This window comes from Mastomys coucha, unplaced genomic scaffold, assembly GCF_008632895.1.
Source record: "Mastomys coucha isolate ucsf_1 unplaced genomic scaffold, UCSF_Mcou_1 pScaffold16, whole genome shotgun sequence".
Taxonomy (NCBI): Eukaryota; Metazoa; Chordata; class Mammalia; order Rodentia; family Muridae; genus Mastomys; species Mastomys coucha.
Window position 1 is genome coordinate 59219372 of NW_022196898.1, and position 20519 is coordinate 59239890.

At 36.1% G+C, this 20519-nt stretch overlaps 1 non-coding gene across 1 annotated transcript; it reads left to right on the forward strand.

Moving 5' to 3' along the window:
* The first annotated feature begins 9886 nt into the window (after positions 1-9886).
* Positions 9887-9992, forward strand: LOC116094518. Its single transcript, XR_004120164.1, has one exon. It is a non-coding gene; the product is annotated as a U6 spliceosomal RNA (small nuclear RNA).
* The last annotated feature ends 10527 nt before the right edge of the window (positions 9993-20519 follow it).

Genomic DNA, 20519 nt, shown 5'->3' on the forward strand with positions numbered 1-20519 from the left:
ACTTAAATTTTACATAACAAGAAAAAGCATAGGAATATTAAGAATTTGTAAGAACTTGTAAAATTAGCAAATGGAGGATCTAAGATTTAACCCAAATATCCCCCACACATGATAACTTCCTCTGAAAAAAAAATTGTTCATAGAATTTTTTCAGCCTGGCCTCCAGAATTTTAAAACACAAAACTAAGACATCCATTCTACTGGAGTAACAAGTCACAAGGTATCTGGTAGCACATTTATGTAATATACTGAATTCTGTAATTCTTAGAGCTCCTTGTCTGTAATGGAGTCTTCAGTCTTTGAAACTTGCCAGGTAATATCTGGAATTGACATAAGACTTGAAATCTTCTCAAAGTATCACCATTCCGACAGGAAAACAAGACTATCACCAAATAAATGAATAAATAAATAAATAAATAATAAAAAAAAATTGAAGGAGGTGTAAGAAAGTAGGGAGGAAGGGAAGAAGGCAGGTTAAGTAAATCTGAAATAGATGCAATTCCCACCTTCCATCAGTCCAGAGTAGAAATAAATTGGTGTACATGTCTTAAGCCTTTTTAGAGAATAACATTTTCATACTCAAGCCGGCCTTCTTTCTGTGCTAATTCCATGGCTACCTGAAGCCCCAGAGTGATGCATGCTAAGAATCTGAAGTGGAAAAACTAAGACATCTAAGGAACTAAGGAAAACTCATGCCTTCCATCTGTCATGCCTGTTATGCATTGGCCTTGGACTAAACCTATCCTGAGAAACTCATCAAGAACTATTGAGCTCCTCCTGGTGGTAGGCTTCAGCCACTGAAGCATCTTCTTCAAGCTTAGAACAAAAAGAACATTAGGCAAATGCATAGTTTAAATTACCTGTAAGTTACATAACTGTGTTCTTAGGAAACTATGGGTTGCCTAAGTTGAAATTGTGCAACTAAAAGTCAAAATATATAGTCTTCATTATTAGGAGTATTTAAGTTTTGCTCAAGCATCAAGACCAATGTAATAATCACAGGAATTCTAGATTCATACAATCAATCATAATTAGTCTTTGATACTCCAGTGGCAGTTCCTTTTAAAATTTAAAATATTATTTCTGATTTTTCACATAGTATAGTATTTCATACTACTATTATTATAATCAGAGAAACTGAGATCTTAAAGGCTTAACACTCTGAAGGTCACTAAATGTGTAATGGTTAAATCAGGATTTACACCATGGCTTCTGTGCTTTTAAAGCCTTCTGCTGTCGTCTCTCATGTCATATGACTTCCACTAAATTATAATAAATGTCCAGATGCTGAGAAAATTAAAAATATATCATTGATACTTCACTTCTCTGCTCAGTTTTTATAGCTGATGCTCTTGCTATTTCTGTGAGGTTGGCTGAAAGGAGAAAAACTATGAGTCACTGTATACATATCATGCTGCTAATGTAGCCACTGTCTCCAGAGCCTGTCACCATGTGCAGCTCTGCCACTTTCCTCAGCCAGCTGTCCAGAGCCTTTGCACAAAATGAGCTGTCCCGTAGCTGATAGCTCAATTCTCTAGTGAGTTGACGGCTCCTGCCTTTCACCCTCCCAGGTATACCTTAGTACTTCAGCACTTGAGGTTACTTTTCAGTATGCATGGGTGGCATATCTGCTTTGCGTACTCATGGCTATGAAACAGACCCTGTTTGATCCATGTGTGCACCAATTTCAGGAGGCAGAATCAAGGCATTCATTGACTTACTACTCTTCCAAAGGTGCCTTATACCATTTGCTGAAAAGAATTGTCTGCTTCTGAAAGAAATCAATCCACGTATTGAAACACAAATATAAGTGCTTTAAGTATTTAAATTTAACCTTTAAGTTTAAAAATATATTTTCTCTAAAATTTCATTGAAAAAACAAAAACAGAGCATAACATACACTACACATATGGTGTAACAATTTGGTGCTCTCTATGTTGTTAGCTTCAAGTGATTACATGTGATGTGTTCATCCCTTTGATTCCCACGGGGGACAGGAGAGGCAATGGGTCACTGAGATATTATGGGAGGTTGGAAGATGATTGCCCCACCCCCAAATCACTTAGCAATGCGATTTTTGAATTCTAAGAAGCAAATGCCAGAAATTGGTTCCTTTGCCTCACTGTACAGAGTATCAGTAGACACTTGCTCATCTTGTTGCTCTCAGGAGTGCACAAGGTAGAGTTCACGTGTTGTGTATTTCTCCCACACACTCTGAGCTCAAGGGAGGTCACAAGAATCTAGGCAAAGCAATATCAGAGAGCTTGGCAAGCTAGGCAGTACCTGTGCCTCTGGTGGCAGCTGGTGTTTGTCTGATGTGTCTGAGCTGGGAAGGCATTAAACAGCAATGCTGCTGGGGTGGGTCCACATAAAATCCTTGCCATAAATGCCACAGAACATTTTAATTCCACCGTGGTTATGAAGGCTGTGTTTTACCTGTTATAAAAAGGTTCATATCAAGCCCTTTAAAATGCAGCTTTCTTTGTGGAGTTCTTAGCTTTAGGATTTTGTTGAGTTGATCACAGAGTTCATAAAATGCTTTCTGTTTGGAACTTTGACTGTCCAATGCTAAGTGGCAAGGTGTGAAGATTAATTTAACTGTAATGAATATTAGCTGTGCTGTTTGGTTTCACATTGGGACTGCCATCCTGGAGGTCAGTACTAATTATATGTCAGGCTCTTCCTGACAGTTTGCATACAGCATGGTTTACTCAGAGCTCAGCAAAGTCAGGAGCACAGGATGAGCAGGTATTGAACTGTCAAGTGGCGACACCCTGGTGACAGCTGATGCCTTGGAGATCACCATCCCACAGCAGAGTAAACTGCCTCTGTCACCTTTCCTTTTCCTTATAATAAAATCATTTTTGGTCAAAGTTACAAGTGTGTTTACAGGAATCATTAGGATTTTAGACATTTGAAATCCATGGAAAGAGAAATACAATGAAAGTGCTGTGAAATTCGGAGAAACATTGAACATCTTAATGGGAAGGGCTTGTTATGGTGATGTACCTTGTGACTGCAATTCTCTTAGGAGGTCTGCAAAAATACAATAATGACATGATGTACATTCGGGTATGAAAATTTATATTCATGGGCTGTATAGTTTTTATGTATGTTCATAAATTTATTTCTCACTTTGAAGGCTTCAGTAATATAAAACAAAATGGTTTATGTTAATATTTGCCTCAGATCACAGGAAAATTCATGTACAATAGTTTGGAGACTGATAAAACTCTTTCCCTTTGTACAGTATATTTTTTAAACCTCTGAGCACATACCTCTCCAAAACATGTATGGAGTGGAATTCTTTGGTTGTGTCATATGATGATTTCTTGTAGCAGGCTCATGTGATGTCTTGCTGAAGCAGATCCATGTAAGGAAATGTGATGTTTGGAGAGAATGTAAGTAGGACCCAACAGATGTCACGGCATGACTGCATTGCTAGCTATGCAATGCTTCACTGGTCTCGTGTCTTCACTGATCTTCCCTTCCCTGACAGAGGCACTGCTGAGGACTTCTGGCTGGTTCTGATCACTCCAGAGGACTCATCCTAATTAGACAGAGGCCAGTCTGTTTCTACTGCATTGTGTTGCTGCTGCTCCTGATTTGTGTATGGTGACCCATTTTAAACTCGACTTTTATTATTCAGACACTACTGAACTGGTGTTAGTATCCTGACAATAGACATTGGAATCAAACCAAAGAACTGCTTCTAAACAGAGCCACCTCCTCTATCCTATTTACTATCTTTCCTCCCCTACCTTTAGCCAATGCACTACAAAGGGGGTTAGAAGTATTTTAGAACCCTTATTAAAATAAGTTTGGAAAAGTCTAAGCCTACGATGGAGAGAGATGAACCATTTAAAAAGAATTTCTAAGAGCTACTTCATTTAAAAAATACTCTGTGATTATAGGAAAATGGTGTTTATACAAGACTTTTAACAATGATATTGTATTAGAACAAATTTGACATCTTATTCACAATGCAAAATATTATCTTTTATAGCAACTTAGTAATATACCATTTTATTTGTACAAATATGTATTTAAAATTTTGTGATAATTTTCTGAAATGAAGGATTTCATTTTCATGCATGTATTGTAGTTATTAATCTATTTGTTTATTATGCTCTTTGACTTATTAGAAATACTTCAATAATTCTGCAAGTTATATCAAGTAAATTAGGCCAGACAATAACTTCTATTTGGCTATAAAACATTCATATATTTATGCTGATTTCACTACTTAATTGTTGTGGCTTTTCCCTTGATTTATGTATCAGTAAAGCATGTTCCAAGGGATGATTGTCACTTGCTTTCCTAGACTCTCTCTCCCTTCATTGTGAAAGTTTGGCTGCCATTAAAAAATAAAAATATTGAAAATAGCACAGGGTTATGGGTTGTGCTTCTGAAAGGGCTCACAGCAAAATCCAGGCAATCAAATTACACTCTGAAGCACATTAGTTCAGATATGTCCATCAGTATAGTGCAAATGGTGATGACCTGAGTCGGTGAAAGGGTCTGCTCCATGCTACGTGAGGATCACTGTCTATAAAACAGAATTCTCCTGTTCCTGATTTCACTCAGTTATTGTGGTATTAGTAGGAACATTTGCATATATACATATATGCAAACATATATGTATACACATATATGTATATATAAATAAAGAAAAAACATTTTTAAATGATGTCTAAATGTCTCTGTAAAAGAAAATAACACTTTTGCCAAAGAAAAAAAACAATGTAGCATATAGCGAGGAAAATTTTCTGTAACTGTGGAAACAAAGTGTCTCTCCATGCATCCTGTGCATAATGCAGCAGTTATGTTCTTTTCAATGAAATCAGGAAGTAACCTTGGAGCTTATGAGATTGCTCAGAGGGTAGAGGTACATGCCAACTAGCCTGATGACTTGTGTTCATCCCCAGGACTCACATGATAGAGAGGAAAAAAACAGCTCATACAAGTTGTCCTCTGATTTACACAGAGTAGTGTGAAAACCTAATAGAGTAGAAACATACACACATATGTATGTGTTTGTTTATGTGTGTGTGTATATATACACACACATATAAACACACACAACCATATATGTATCTATATATACATATATATAGATATATGTATATGTATATATCTATATATGTATACATATATATAGATATATGTATATGTATATATCCCATGCAAGCTCTCTGGTTGATGGTTTAATCTCTCAGAGCTTCTAAAGACCCATGTTAGTTGAAATGGCTGGAGCTAGAAAATGTCATTTTAAGCAAGGTAGTCCAGACTCCAAAATACAAACATGTTGTGAACTTACTTGTAGGTGGATATTAGCCATAATGTACAATATAATCATACCACAATCCACAGAACCAAAGAAGCTAAGTAACAAGGAGGAGTCAAAAGAAGATACTTGAATATCACTGAGAAGAGGAAATAAAATAGACATGGAGGTTGTTGTGATAGAGGGCGGGACCTGGGTGGGAGAGGGTTGGGGAGGGGAACAAGCAGGATCAACTGTAAGGAGGACAGAGGGAGAGAGAACTAGAATTGGTGGGGACAGGGTTGTATATCTGGGACAAAATCTAGGACAAGAGAAACTGCCAGGAATCTATTAGGGTGATTCTAAGACTCCTAGCAATAGGAATCTGAAATGGCTACCTCCTTGTAAGCAGGCATGACTTCTTCCAAGGAAAGGATGGGACCACTAATCTAGCCACAAAAGCTTAGACCCACAATTTGTCCTGGATTTGAGGGAATGGCCATCCAATGACTAGCCCACCTAGAGACGAATGTCATGAGAGAACACATACCTGACAATATTAATGATATTCTCCCATACTTGCAGACAGGAGCTGACAAGTTATTTCTCTGCTGCTGAAGTGAGTCAATTCAAGCCAAATGAAAGTATATATATATACAGGTTTATTGGGAACCAGCTTTCAGGCGAGCAAATTCACTGGCTCAGAGGAAGGAACTGATTGGAAACAGATGCAGACTCACACAGCCAAACAGTGGGCATACCTCGGGGAATATTGTGGAAAATGAGAAGGAAGGATTGAAGGAGCTAGAAGGTGTCAACAACACCACAAAACATTATTTTACAAAGTAAAATAGAAAAAGGAAAAAACTTGTGTCAAGCCCAGAATTCATTTCAAATAATATATGCATAAATGTATTTGTAAAAAAACAAACAAAAAGACTTAGAGAAACCTAACAATGATGTGCTAAGAAAGCTTAGTTAGTGAAGCTCTTGGATTGTGTGTCTGAGAGCAAGAGGTAATCCCCAAAACCTGAAGTAACAGAAAAGTCAGGAGACCTGTTAGCTGATTCTGACACTGATGTGGAGACCGGTGGATCTCTGGAGTTCTCTGGGCAGCTTGACCTAATCAGAGAGTTTAACTCCAGTGAGTGAAACTTAAAAAAAGCAAGCTAACCCATTGGTTTGAAATAAATGCTACAGTGGTATTGGAACAAAATAATAATAAGCACAATAACAGAATTGTGCTCAATATCCTCCCGTGAGAAGCCCTGTAGGATTACTGTGTATTATTAAATCAATTGCTTTAAATTTTTGCTTCTATTTTTGTTTCTTCACCAGAGAAAACTAGAAAAATTTATTTTCTCCTACCAGATTCAGTACTTTATTTACATTTCAATTACATCTTAATCTTAGCTACATAACACCTAGAGTTGTAGTGTCACCAATTATATTGCTAGTAAGTTATATAATCTCCCAATTGCAACCAAAAAATAAATGCCAGGTGTTTGAATCTGGAGTCATGAGAATGTTCAGGAAGGGCTGCCGCTGACCTTAGTCTGTCTTGCTCAAATATAACATACAACTCACAAGAGGAAAGGAGCAAAAATAAGCACAAGGATCCTGCTTCATACACACCAGAAGCCAGGATGATGACCATTTGGAAGGAGAAAAAGTGTCCTCCATGTGTAGTTGACACTTGTTCCCTACTTGCCTCTGACTGTTTTGGTTCTATTTGATGGATTTTTTTCCTTCTTTTTTCATAGTTTCATTTTGATCAATATATACTATGTTGCAAGTGCATATGCTAATTAAAATATTAAAATGTATCTTCTTTTAAAAGTGGGCAAATAAGATTGTAGTAGCTATTTGAATGTTTTTGGCTAGAAATAGGAAAATACAATGTAGAAAATGGTTAATTTATCAATTCATATTTGAAAAAGAGAAATAATTTGAACCAACAGGGCATGTTTTAAATGTAATGTTACAGATTCTTTTACTATTAATTATATTTTATGAACTATAGAAAATACTTGCTTAATTTTCTTTTCCAGATACTTTAATTTTATAAATAATTCTATAATGATGCTTAGCTAAATAATTGCCAATAATAGATTGTGAAATCTTTGGTGATTATGTGGTATATTCAAATGCTGTCTGAAGCCATGTACTGTGTCTGGCCTGAACCATTCTGCCTTCAACCTGAGCAAGACCCTCTGTTTGAATCTGCCTATGCACACACATATAGCACTTCTGCAATTGTGGCCACTGATTCTTGTATATTTACTATTTCACATTTGCTATTTTATTTGGTGATCATATTAACATTTTTTTCTTATTTTATTTTAACTTAATTTTATTTACATTTTCAGTATGTGTGAATGTATCACAAATGTGCATATGTCTATACACGTCTGTGCGCAGGTAAGCACAATCCATCATGCACAGAGGCCAAAGAAAGACATCAAGTGTCATGCTATAGCTCTCGCTTTCCCCTTCCTTTGATAATGAGTCTCTCACTGAATCTGGATCCAGGGTGGTGGGCATAAATCTCCAGCTATCCTCCTCCTTCTGCTGCATGACGCTGGGGTTACAGGTGCAGAAATCCAAGAATGTACATAAGATCTGGAGATCTGAAATCAGTTCACTGTGTTTGAACAGCAAGTGCTCTTACCAATGACTCGTCCTCCCTCCTCCCCAAGACCCATGTTGTTTATTTAACAAAAACAGACAGCAGATTTTCTTATTATTCTGTATGTTTTCATGCTTATTTTAGTGGTCCAATGTAGTCAACCTGCCACCAGATTGCTGGCTGGTCACATCAAGGAATGGTGCCATATCTGGGGCTCAGTGTTGGTTTCTGTTGTTAGCACATCTGGCATTCAGCATCAGCTGTAGTCAGGTTAACCTTGGTAAGTGGAAGTCCATGTTGTTGAGCCCAAGCATAACCTCCATCTCGGCCACCATGACCACTTTGTTCATGTGTCCATTGAGCAATGACAGGGATGGCTGAGGAAAGAGGCTGACTGTTCACCAAACGGGTCATCTTATCCACTTGATTATTGAACTCCTCCTCAGATGAAGTCACCTTTTGGTGAGCATTTACATGTGACATAAATATCTTCACATCCTCTGCCCATTTGGAGAGATCTATCCACATACTTCTTCCCCAGATGTCTTATTATTTGTATGTTTTCATGCTCATTTTAGTGAATGGTTTATTTTCATTCTCATCTCTAAATTGTTCAAAATTTTCTTGCAGTCCTTCTGGATTTTTACCTTCATTTTACACTGTACTCCTTCATTGCCCATTAGCTGCTATCACTGTGGTCCGAACATTCAGGTGACATTACCTGAAACCTCACAGTGGTCTTACCGAAGTTTTCCTCTTTACACCATTTTCAGATTCTTGTCAGTGTTTATTTTATTATTTTAAATCACAGATCAAATCATAGAACTATTTTGTTGAGAATATTAAAATGACCCTTTATCATACAGAGAATCCAGTAAACTTTGAGAGGTATGACCTTGAGAATTCTCTGAAGATCAACTCGGGGGAATGTGTTGGTTCTCTCCCTCCCCTTTCCAGGGCTAAATTTAGGGATCAAAGTCAACTTTCAGACTCATGTGTTGAACACTTTTAATCCTGAGCCATCTTACTGCTCAGTTTTCTCTGTAGCAGAGACATTTACTGCAGTACCTTATTGGAATATAGTTATGTAGTTCTATTAACAGTTGCTTATTCCTCTTTAAGCAACTCTCACGTCCTATTCATTAAGCAGCCATTTGTTTAAATTGTTTTTTCTTGTTCTCCAAAATATTCCAGTATAGAGTGCTGATGGATCTTTGCAGTTTCTTTCATTGCTCTATTTCCAGTGGGTGCTTCACAATAATGCTATTTTTAGTTGGATGTTTGACATATAAATAAGAAAAATGGAAATAAATGGAACTTTGGCAAGCCAAATACATATTAAATAGTTTTATAATTATGTAATTTCAAGTAAAAAAACATTAACAAAGAGTGTAGCAATGGAATAATATTTCCTCAAATTCCCATCTCTATATAAAGTATTGAAATTTGTTTGTTTGCGTGTGTGTGTGTGTGTGTGTTTTCATAGTGGCTGATTTTTCACCTATACCTGTCTTCCATTTTTGCTTTGTGGAGCTACAATATATTGTGGTGGAATGTGTGATATACTTGCAGAACTCATGGTTGTCAGGAGAGAGAGAGAGAGAGAGAGAGAGAGAGAGAGAGAGAGAGAGAGAGAGAGAGAGAGAGAGAAAGTGAGAAACTAGTGTAAAAACCATTTCTCTTCAGTTACATACTTCCAATGAATTTTTTCATATCCATATGAAGCAATGGGATATGAACCCTCATCATATCCCATATCCTAATGTTTTCCTATCCACCAATAGTGCCACACAATAGCCTTAAATGGACATTATACACTCAAAACATATCACTCAATTAAAAGAAGCAGAGATTCATGACTTTGAGGTTTCCGTCCTGGGATAGCCCAATTGCTTTTGCTTTTATTACAAATAAGGCAAAACATTACAGTGCTGGAGGGTTGATGGTGGGAAGAGCTGTTATAACATGGCACACAGGATGTTAAATAAGCAGTCCTGCTTGTTAGCAGTACATATAATGATTTTGGAATAAAACAGAGAAGCATAGCATTGACTCTGTTAAGATGGTATTAAAATGTGTGAAGAATTCTATATTTTAAAATAATAGCAGTGTGTAATAATACTTTGCTTTGATACTTATTAGATTACAAATAACAATAGACCATTAATGAAATCAATAATATCATTCAATCACTTCCTAAATAGCCTACATCTTAGCCTTGCAGTCAAGCATTTAGAACATGATCAGTTGAATAATCTTCAAGATTCAAACCATAAAAATTTGCACATGACTCCAATGCAAAATGTACTCAGTCTATCTTCACGTTGTTATAAGTGACTTAGAGGGGGAGTGGTTGTCTTGGGTATGACTACGTTTGTTTTGTGGGATAGATACAGAATTATATATTCTAAAGCGAAAATTTGGAGAAAAAAATAAAAGGGACAGGTAAAGATACTTGGCTGCTTCTGTAGGAATGTGGGAGTAGCAATGAATGAGAGATGAAACAAGAGATACAGAGAGACTGAGTGAGATGCACAGACAGAAGCAGACTGTCTTCTAGCAAACAGCTCCCACTGGGATCGTGATAGAAACATCCTCAGAAGTGGGACTTTACCCAGGTTCTCTGGGTCAGACTTTTATGACTTAACTATCACAACTTCATTCTCTCCCTTTGCAAGGACTGCCTCCAGCTATGTCAATCTGGCTAGACAAGGTTCTGTTTCTAAGGTTTCCTTCAAATTTTCAATGGAAGCTTCCATGATCCTTAACACTTGTTCGACGTTTACTACACAGTCAGGATAACATAGTTGATGCCAATGTCGTTGGCTATTGCAAACCCTATTTAAGCCATTGTTTGGCAGTCTTTAAGTGCCAATGGGGTGAATAATACAGAAACATGCTGAAGAAATAACTCTTTAAGAAAACTCTTTTGAGCAGGCTATCCTAACGTACTTTGTCAAATGCAACTCTGCATTTTTTACCTTCGCACATTTTGCTTGTGATGGAGGAATTTTGCTTATTCTTGAGATTCACTCAGGAAGTCTATCCTGTTGTTCCTTTTCAAAGCACCTGGCTTTTTTAAAAAAAATACTGCTGATTTCTTCAGGATGCAGAACCTCCACGTCTGAAACATTGCACATTTCTTCTTTGGCCTTCTGTTTCTCTCTTGAAATCTGTTTAAAAGGAGCCAGTATGATCCAGGCTACTATCAGAATGTGCTGTCATGAAATTTATTGGTCTGACTTAACTAGACTGCCAATTTTAAACATTGCTATCATAAATATTAGGGCACAAGCAGAATGAGATTGAGTAGTGTTCTAGAATGTTGCATGATGGAGCCAATTTAGAATGAATCCTCTTTTTGGTCTGTAACCTCATGAACTGAGCCTAACTGCTTTATTAGCATTCAGTTCTCCATATCCTTAAAAGAGCTACCTACTGAACTTATTTTGGGGAAGTCTAGGATCCTTTAAACCAATTTCTTCAAATGTCCCCACATTCTTTCAATTAAGCATTTTCTAGCCTTCTAGAACATATTATCAGGCCCATAGTGATTAAACATGCTACTATCATATATTCTACATATTCTATATATATGTATATTATATATACATATATAATTTTACATTTTTACAGTTCAGTCATTGTCCTCCCACAGTTCCTCATCACATTCCTCTTCCCCCCATCTTCAAAATGATGCCCCAGCCCTGCCAGGGCTTCACAGACATGGAAAGAGAAATTCTCAATTTCATATGGAAAAACAAAACAAAACAAAACACAGGATGGCAAAATCAATTCTTAAATATAAAAGAAGTTCTGCAGGAATCACCATCCCTGACCTCAACTTGTACAACTTTGTCACAATAGTGACAAAAACTACATGATATTGGTACAATGACAGACAGGTTGATCAATGGAATAGAATCAAAGACTCAGAAATAAACCCACATAACTACAAAAACTTGATCTTTGGCAAAGAAGACAAAAATATACAATGGAAAAAATCTTCAATAAATGGTTCTGGTCTAACTGGCAGTTAGTATATAGGAAGTAGAACCGTATTTGTCAAATTGCACAAAACTCAAGTCCAAATGGATCAAGCACCTCAACATAAAGCCAGATACACTGAATCTAATAGAAGAGAAAATGAGAAAGAGCCTCAAACTCATTGGCATGGGGGGAAATTTCCTACACAGAACTCTAATGGCTCAGGTTCTAAGATAAAAAATCGATAAATGAAACCTCATGGAACTGGAAAGCTTCTGTCAGGCAAGAGACATAGTGAATAGGAGAAATCAGCAACCTACAGACTGGGAAAAACATCTGCACTAACCCCACATCGAATAGAGGGCTAATATCCCAAAGATATAAAGAGCTCAAGAAGCTAACCTCCAAAAAACCAAAACAACCCAATCAAATAATGGGGTATAGAGCTAAACAGAGAATTTTCAACAGAAGAATCTCAAATGGCCAAGAACTTAAAGAAATGTTCAAAGTTCTTAGTGATCAACGAAATGCAAGTCAAAACGACCCTGAGATTCTACCCTATACCAATCAGAAGGGCTAAGATAAAAAACTCAGGTGAAAGTACATGTTGGCAAGTATGGGGAGAAAGAGGACCCCTCCTCCCCCAGCATTCATGTTGGGATTGCAAACTCATACTCTGGAAATTAAACAGGATGTTCCACAGAAAATTGAAAATAGATCTACCAGAAAACCCAGCAATGCCATCCCTCTCCATCCTACTGATTCTTAACAGACATTATTACAGTTTGTTTTTAGATTTAGTTAAATCTTTAATTTTAAAGATTTTTTTATTTGTTTTTATGAGGATGTATACCTATCTGAATATATACCACATGTGTTCAGGTACTTTCAAAAACCAGAAAAGGATGGTGGATCTCCTGGAGGTTGAGTTATTCAATATCTTGGGGTGCCTGAGGTAGATGCTAAGAACTGAGTCTAGGTCCTTTGAAGTAAGTGCTCTTAACTGCTGAGCCATTTTTTCAACTTTACATTTTGTAAGCACACAACATTCATTTACATGTATAAGTGGGTGCTTTTTGTTTGCTTGTGTGTGGTGTGTGTGTGTGTGTGTGTGTGTGTGTGTGAGAGAGAGAGAGAGAGAGAGAGAGAGAGAGAGAGAGAGAGAGAGAGAGAGAGAGAGAGAGATCATGCAGTAGTCTTAATTTGGAGTACAACTCATAAGAGTCACTTTTACATGGCCAAAACTCAGGGACATATGTTGGAACCAACCGCCTTTACCCACTGTACTATCTTGCTAGACAAATTCTTGCAGTCTTAGAGCAATGTAAGGTCATTCTCCTCTGAGTGGTATATTCCATGTCTAATATTTGTCACCTATCACATGTCTTATATCATGATTTCTGTATAATAAATGGGCACATTCATGATTCAGTTTATAAAATCACCCTCCTTTCTGGAGTTTAGAGAATCCTACTTAGGAAGTGGCTAAACTTTAGTTCTACCCTGTCCTTCATGTTGGAGAGGGCATTTATTTCCCCAAAAACTCAGAATTGTTTTTCTCTATCCCTTGGTAAAATTATAATTATTGTACGAACAAAATAGTTTGTGTCACATTTCCAAAGTGTGATTGATCAAATTGAAAATCCGGTGCTATTTCTCTAGACTATCAAGTTTTGACAAGTAGACCGAAGTGGAATCCAGAGGTTCATTTTGGCAAGTTCCTACATTATATACACCCTAACAATAAAAATGTACTAATCCTTATGAAATTAATTTTACTCAGAAGTGTGTGCAAAATCCAGTTTCTGTTTTACAGTTGGCAAACAAAGATATTTAGATTTTGCAATTTTCAAGAGTCCAATATATAATATGTCTTTGAGTTCTTGAGTGTTGAAATTATTCTATTTCCTGATTTGTGCTACTGTCACAATGGTATATCAAGGGTTCCACCTATCTGCTGCAAGTAGCTTGAGAACTAGGACTTCATTTTCCAGATTGCAGAAGCTTAAAGCTTAAAGCCAGGTCTGATGTCACAAGCATGCTTAAGGCTGAATTAAAAACCATCACGAATTTGAGAACAGCATAAATTACATAAGAGACAGTCTCAAAAAATATCATACAAAAAAACAAGTAGACCAAAGATGCATAAACTTTTAGAAATATTTATAGTAATGAAATTCAGGGACATGGTAAAATAACCCATAGCTGATCCAAATGAGTAGTAAATAGTGTGTCAAAATGTCTTAAATTACCTTCAGAATATAGTGAAAATGTAAACCAAACATTAAAGTTGTACTTCATTTAAAGAAAGAAATATAACAAATCCAGATATTAATAAGTAATTCCAAATTCTATTAATCTCTATAAAACTTTAAGTGGAACTATTCGAAATCCAAGACTTTTTTTTTCTTAAAAGTTTCCTTCTTCCTTACCACTTCTTTTTTCTTGTCACTATTTTAAAAATAATATTTATTTACCTAGTTGAGTAGAGTGGTATGTGTTTTCATGGTAAGTAATAGAAGGCAAAGGCCTACGGGTCTTGTTCTACTGTGTGTGTCTCAGGTCTAAGCTGTCAGGTCTGGCAGCAAACACCGTCACCTGCCTGAATTCACCATGCTGTGTGAAATAGATGAGAACGCGATGGTTAAAGAATACTAGCTCTTTCGGTTTTTCCTGTGCCCCAACTTTAATCACCTTTCCCATAGCTTTTCCCAGAAACAAGATTTAGCTAATTAGAAATTTGTAAAGAATTGACAAAATGATGTAATTACTGATTATTCCACTTCTTTGGGTGCATATGAAGTTATCATAGCAGAAATCCATATAACTAATATTCCATTAGCCACACTGAGAACTAATTCTTTTAAAGCATCAATAGGTCTGGCTGTATATTTTTTTCTGCTTATTGGTAAGATTGCATTTTGAAATATTGTTCTATTTTCATTTGATGGCAATGATGGAAAATCTATGTAATTAAGCCTTTTGAAATTTCACAGGGAAAGAAAAATGTCTCTTTACCAGCTAGTAGAATTCCTACTAATAAATAATGAATTCTTTGTTCTTTTCCATGCTTTTTTATTTGTGCTTGCAACTCCAAAAAATTAACTTCAGTTCTTAACAGCACTGATTTTATTTATTATACATTTTCTTGTAATACTATTTTTCGTTCAAAAGACACTATTTAAAAAAGAGACTTGTTTTAGGTTAATTTTAGCAAAATTTTTATAAAATTCTTCAATGTGTGGAATAGAAATTGATATAAAAAATTAAGCAGTTTGTTTCTTGATAATCTTATGTGCTGAAGTAGATAGATAATACTGCCTTGGGTTTTGCCCATGGTACACTTATCAATATTTTACTTTTTTTTCAAATTTTGTTTTTTTTGAGACAGGGTTTCTCTGTGTAGCCCTGGCTGTCCTGGAACTTACTCTAGAGACCAGGCTGGCCTCCAACTCAGAAATCTGCCTGCCTCTGCCTCCCAAGGGCTGGGATTAAAGGCATGTGCTTCCACTGCCTGGCTAATATTTTACTTATTAACACTATTTTACTTTAACATTTTTGTCTAAATGATTCTGTTTGAAGAAGTATGTCATTTAAAGACATAATGTGCTTTTTTATTAAAATATGCTATGTGTTGGACATACCTGGTAGATTTCTATTTATGACTCAACCTGAGTATATCAAATATTTAATTCTGCATATAGCCTTGTAGCGTGTATAAAGAAGACTTATTAGGGAGAGAAACTGATAAATAATTTAAAATTGTAAGGAAATATAAGAGATATTTTTGGTGGAAGGATGGTAAGACATTTTAATATATGATACAAAGTATTTGAACCATCAAATAAGTATAAATTAAATTATTTTTTTTAAAAAAATTGACATTGTTCTACTGAAAGTGATCTTATTGTTGTTAATATTGATTGTCCACATGCAAGGAGCTGGAATCATCTTGTAGAGTATACAATCTATGGTTCTCTAATGGTATTGGGTTCCTGGAGCCCACATGATGGAAGGAGAGGGACATGGCATGCCACACCCCTATGGAAATAAATGTAATTATTTATTTTTCTTAAATATTCAGAATTAAATCTGTATGAGTAATAATGTTCAACAATCACACTTGCTAATTAATCTCAGAAATTGACAAGTTATAATTATATAAAAAACTTGCAAACATATATTAATGCTAGCTAACATTATTTATGATAATGAAAACTAGAAACTAGTAAATACACTTTATAGTGGATAGTTAACCTCCTGCCCAATGCTGTAGCATAGATATGACACTATCCAGCAATAGGGAGGACTGAGCTACTGATCCCTGTGGCAGTCTTGATGCATGTTAAGAGTACATTCCTTCTTAGAAAGAGAAAGCTCTCATGGTTTCCTCCCTCTATAATTAATCATAGAAATGATAGATTGGTGCTTGTCAGCAGGCATGGGTGGGAGAATGAGTGAGAAAGCTTAAATATTAAGATAAAACACAGGAAGATATATTTGTGGAGCTTTCTTTTGTATGACAAATTGATTGAGCAACAGTGATCCTAAGTATTAATTTTAAAATCATTGGGATAAGATGCCTTTTGTTTATTGTTTTATGTGAGTTTGCATGAAATGATTATTTAATGATAAACTGAGTAAAATAGATTTTTCCTCAGTGTGAGCAGCTGTCTTCAAATTTATAAAATTAGCTTAAAGCCAAGAGAGATAAACAAGAATTATGTCTTTCCCTCACATCTTCACTTTAGAATACAAGCTTTTTATCCTAATTTTGGATTCAAACACAAAAGACTTCCTAGGTCATTAACTGCTGACATCACAGGGAATTTTGCATCCAGATCTAATGACATATAAGCTTTTGGACATATACGGGGACAGAATTATGATCTCTCTTTTGTATCTGTTGTGCCAACTCATCCTACAGATCTTGATATCCTTCTATATCCACTGTTAAATGAGCCAGAGATACTCATAATATAAGGTATTCTCTTGTGAACATACTCACAGTTGCATAGAACTACACACAGACATTTATATGCTTGCTTGAATATGTTAAGGACATACATAATGTTGAAGACTAATTATAGTTTACAAGGTTTTAATATCATTATTGTCTTAATATAAATATCTTATTTCTAATCCTATTGTCAAAATAGTTGTGACCTTCGTAGGAAGTTAGACTAATGTTCCAAATCGACAAACCTTTTTTGTAGCTTGCTTACTATTGAAAAATGGAAAAGGTTGACAATAGTTTGTTGCCAACTACTTTGTTGGAGGTTACTTACTGTGGTAAGGAATAGTTATCAGTTTTATACTACTGGAGAAAATGGCATCTTTTCCATTAATTGTCAATTAGTAATCAGGGATGGGGGAGGAAGTGATGGATCATTCCCTATTAATGATGCAAAACTGACGAAGGAGCAAGGAGAAGAATCAATTATATAATAGCATAAAACTATCCAAAAATTTTTTTAAAAAAATTAAATGCTAAAAGCAAATGAGCAAGAGAAAACAATTTAAAGAAAATTACAGGTTTTCTTAGTGTTATAGGCTCATTAACATCCCTATAGCTGGATACCAAGTGCTCTGTGGGAATTTTGTATGTTCAATTGTTAGATAAGAAGGACTAGGTATAAGGAACATTTCTGTAGATCTTCGATCAGGGATTATCTGGTAATTGTGATAATCCTAAAATCTTGGAGCTGTCTGTGTAACACAGAAGCTATTTATTATATCCACAGAGTTTGTTGGTATTAAATCTTTTTATGCAATTGATCTTTTTCTTGAAAATTGTAATAAAAATAATATGAATGCATTGTAGACTCAGACGTTAAAAACCCATGCTGAGAAAATAAGTAATGTCATAAAGTCATATAGCTGACTGTGTGATCCAAAGCTAGCAATTGCATATGACTATATTAAATTCTGCATTATTTTCTAAAAATTTCCAAAGGCTTATAAACAGTAAGTAATATTTCTACAGACACTAAAACTATGAAGTTTGTTTTAAACATGCAATTTCTCAATATATACTAAAGCCTATGGGAACTGTCACATTAAATATTTGGAAATGTGTGTCAAATGTAAGTATTTGGTTGCTTTATGGATTTTCTACTTTTGTATATGGTTATGAGAATGCAGTTATCTCTAGTGGGGAATAAAATCTTTCACATTATTTAAATAATCATTTTCTCCTCTTTATTTCCACTTTCAAACCCTTCTTATGCCAGGTGCCTCTTGCTCTCTCTCATATTCATGGTCTCTATTTAAATATGTGTGTGCAAATCTCTCTCTCTCTCTCTCTCTCTCTCTCTCTCTCTCTGTGTGTGTGTGTGTGTGTGTGTGTGTGTATATATACTTTGTCCATATAATAGTACTTGTAGATATACGATTTTTCTCAGATGACTACTTGGTATAGGATAACTAATTTATGGGCCCTTTCCTGAGGAAGACAAGTTCTCTGCCTTCCAGAAGTCCTAGTTATCCCATAGTGTTTCAGTTAGAATTAAAGCCCTGTGAAAATCCTCCTTCTATGTTAGTATTTCAACTGATGTCTTTTTTTTTTTTTGAGTGGAAAACACACTTTTTGGTTTACATGTTTTTGGATATTATATTTACATTTCAAGTGCTTTTCCCTTTCCAGGTCTCCCCTTCAGAAATCTCCTATCCCCTTCCCCCTCCCTCTGTCTCTATGAGGATGCTACCCCACCCACCAAACCCTTCCTGCCTTCCTGCCCTGGCATTCCCCCTACACTCAGGCCCAAGGGCTGCTCCTCCCACTGATGCCCAACAAGACATCATATATGCCATATATGCAGCCAGAGCCATGGGTCCCTCCAAGTGTACTATTTGGTTGGTGGCCCAGTTCCCAGGAGCTCCAGGGCTTTTGGCCAGTTGACACTGCTGCTTCTCCATGGTGCAGCAAACCTTCTCAGCTCCTTCAGTCCCTCCCCCAACTCCTGCTGCAAGCATACACCTCTGACAAACCTTTTTTGTTGTTTATTACTGCAAAATGGAAAAGGTTGACAATACTTTGTTGTCAAAATATGAGTGGAGGTTACTTACTGTGGTAAGGAATAGTTATCAGTCTTATACTACTGGAGAAAATGATATCTTTTCCATTAATTGTCAATTAGTAATCAGGGATGGGGGAGGGGATGATGGATCTTGAGAGGCACTGGCAGAGCCTTCCAGGAGATAGCCATATCAGGCTCCTGTCAGCAAGCACTTCCCAGCATCCACAATAGTATTCAGGTTTGGTGACTGTATATGGGATGGATCCCCAGGTGGGGCAGTCTCTTGGCCTTTCCTTCAGTCTCTGTTCCACACTTTGTCTCCATATTTCCTCCTGTGAGTATTTTGTTCCCCCTTCTATGAACCATTGAAGCATCAAAACTTTGGCCTTCCTTCTTCTTGGGCTTCATATGGTCTGTGAATTGAATTGGGTATTCTAAACTTTTGGGCTAATATCCACATATCAGTGAGTGCATATCATATGTGTTCTTTTGTGAATGATTTACCTCACTCAGGATGATATTTTCAAGTTCCATCTATTTGCTTAAGAATTTTATGAAGTCCTTATTTTTAATACCTGAGTACAATGAGTCCATTGTATAAATGTACTACATTTTCTGTATCCATTCCTCTGTTGAGGGACATCTCTGTTTTTTCCAGCTTCTGGCTATTATAAATAAGGCTGCTATGAACATAATGGAGCATGTGTCCTTATTTCATCTTGGAGCATCTTCTACATATAGGCCCAAGAGTAATATTGCTGAGTCCTCAGGTAGTATTATATCCAATTTTCTGAGGAACAGCCAGACTGATTTCCAGAATGGTTGTACTAGCATGCAATCCCACCAACAATGGAGGAGTGTTCCTGTTTCTCCAAATCCCCTCCAGCATCTGCTGTCACCTGAGTTTTTGATCATAGCTATTCTGACTGGTGTGAGGTGGAATCTCAGGGTTGTTTTGATTTCCATTTCCCTGAAGACTAGGGATGTTATTCATTTCTGTAGGTGCTTCTCAGCCATTTAAGTTTTCTCAGTTGAGAATTCTCTGTTTAGCTCTGTTTCCCATTTTTAAATAGGGATATTTGGTTCTCTGGAGTCTAACTTCTTGAGTTCTTTTTATATATTGGATACTAGGCCTCTATCGGATGTAAAGTTCTTTTATTGTTGAGAATAGTTTTTGATATCCTGGGGTTTTCTTTTCTTTTTGTTATTCCAAATGAACTTGAGAATTGCTCTTTTTCACTCTATAAAGAATTGAGTTGGAAATTTGATGGGAGTTGCAATGAATCTGTATATTTCTTTCAACAATATGTTCATTTGTACTATATTATACTGCCAATTCATGCACATGGGAGGTCTTTCCATCTTCTGATGTCTTCTTCCATTTCCTTCTTTGAAGACTTGAAGTTCTTTTCATATAGATCTTTCACTTGTTTGGTTAGAGTTACACCAAGATATTGTACACTGTTTGTGGCTATAGTGAAGGGTGTCATTTCCTAATTTCTTTCCCAGCCTATTTATCCTTATAGTATAGGAAGGCTCCTGATTTGTTTGAGTTAATTTTATATCCAGCCACTATGCTGAAGTTGTTTATCAGGTTTAGGATTTCTCTGGTAGAATT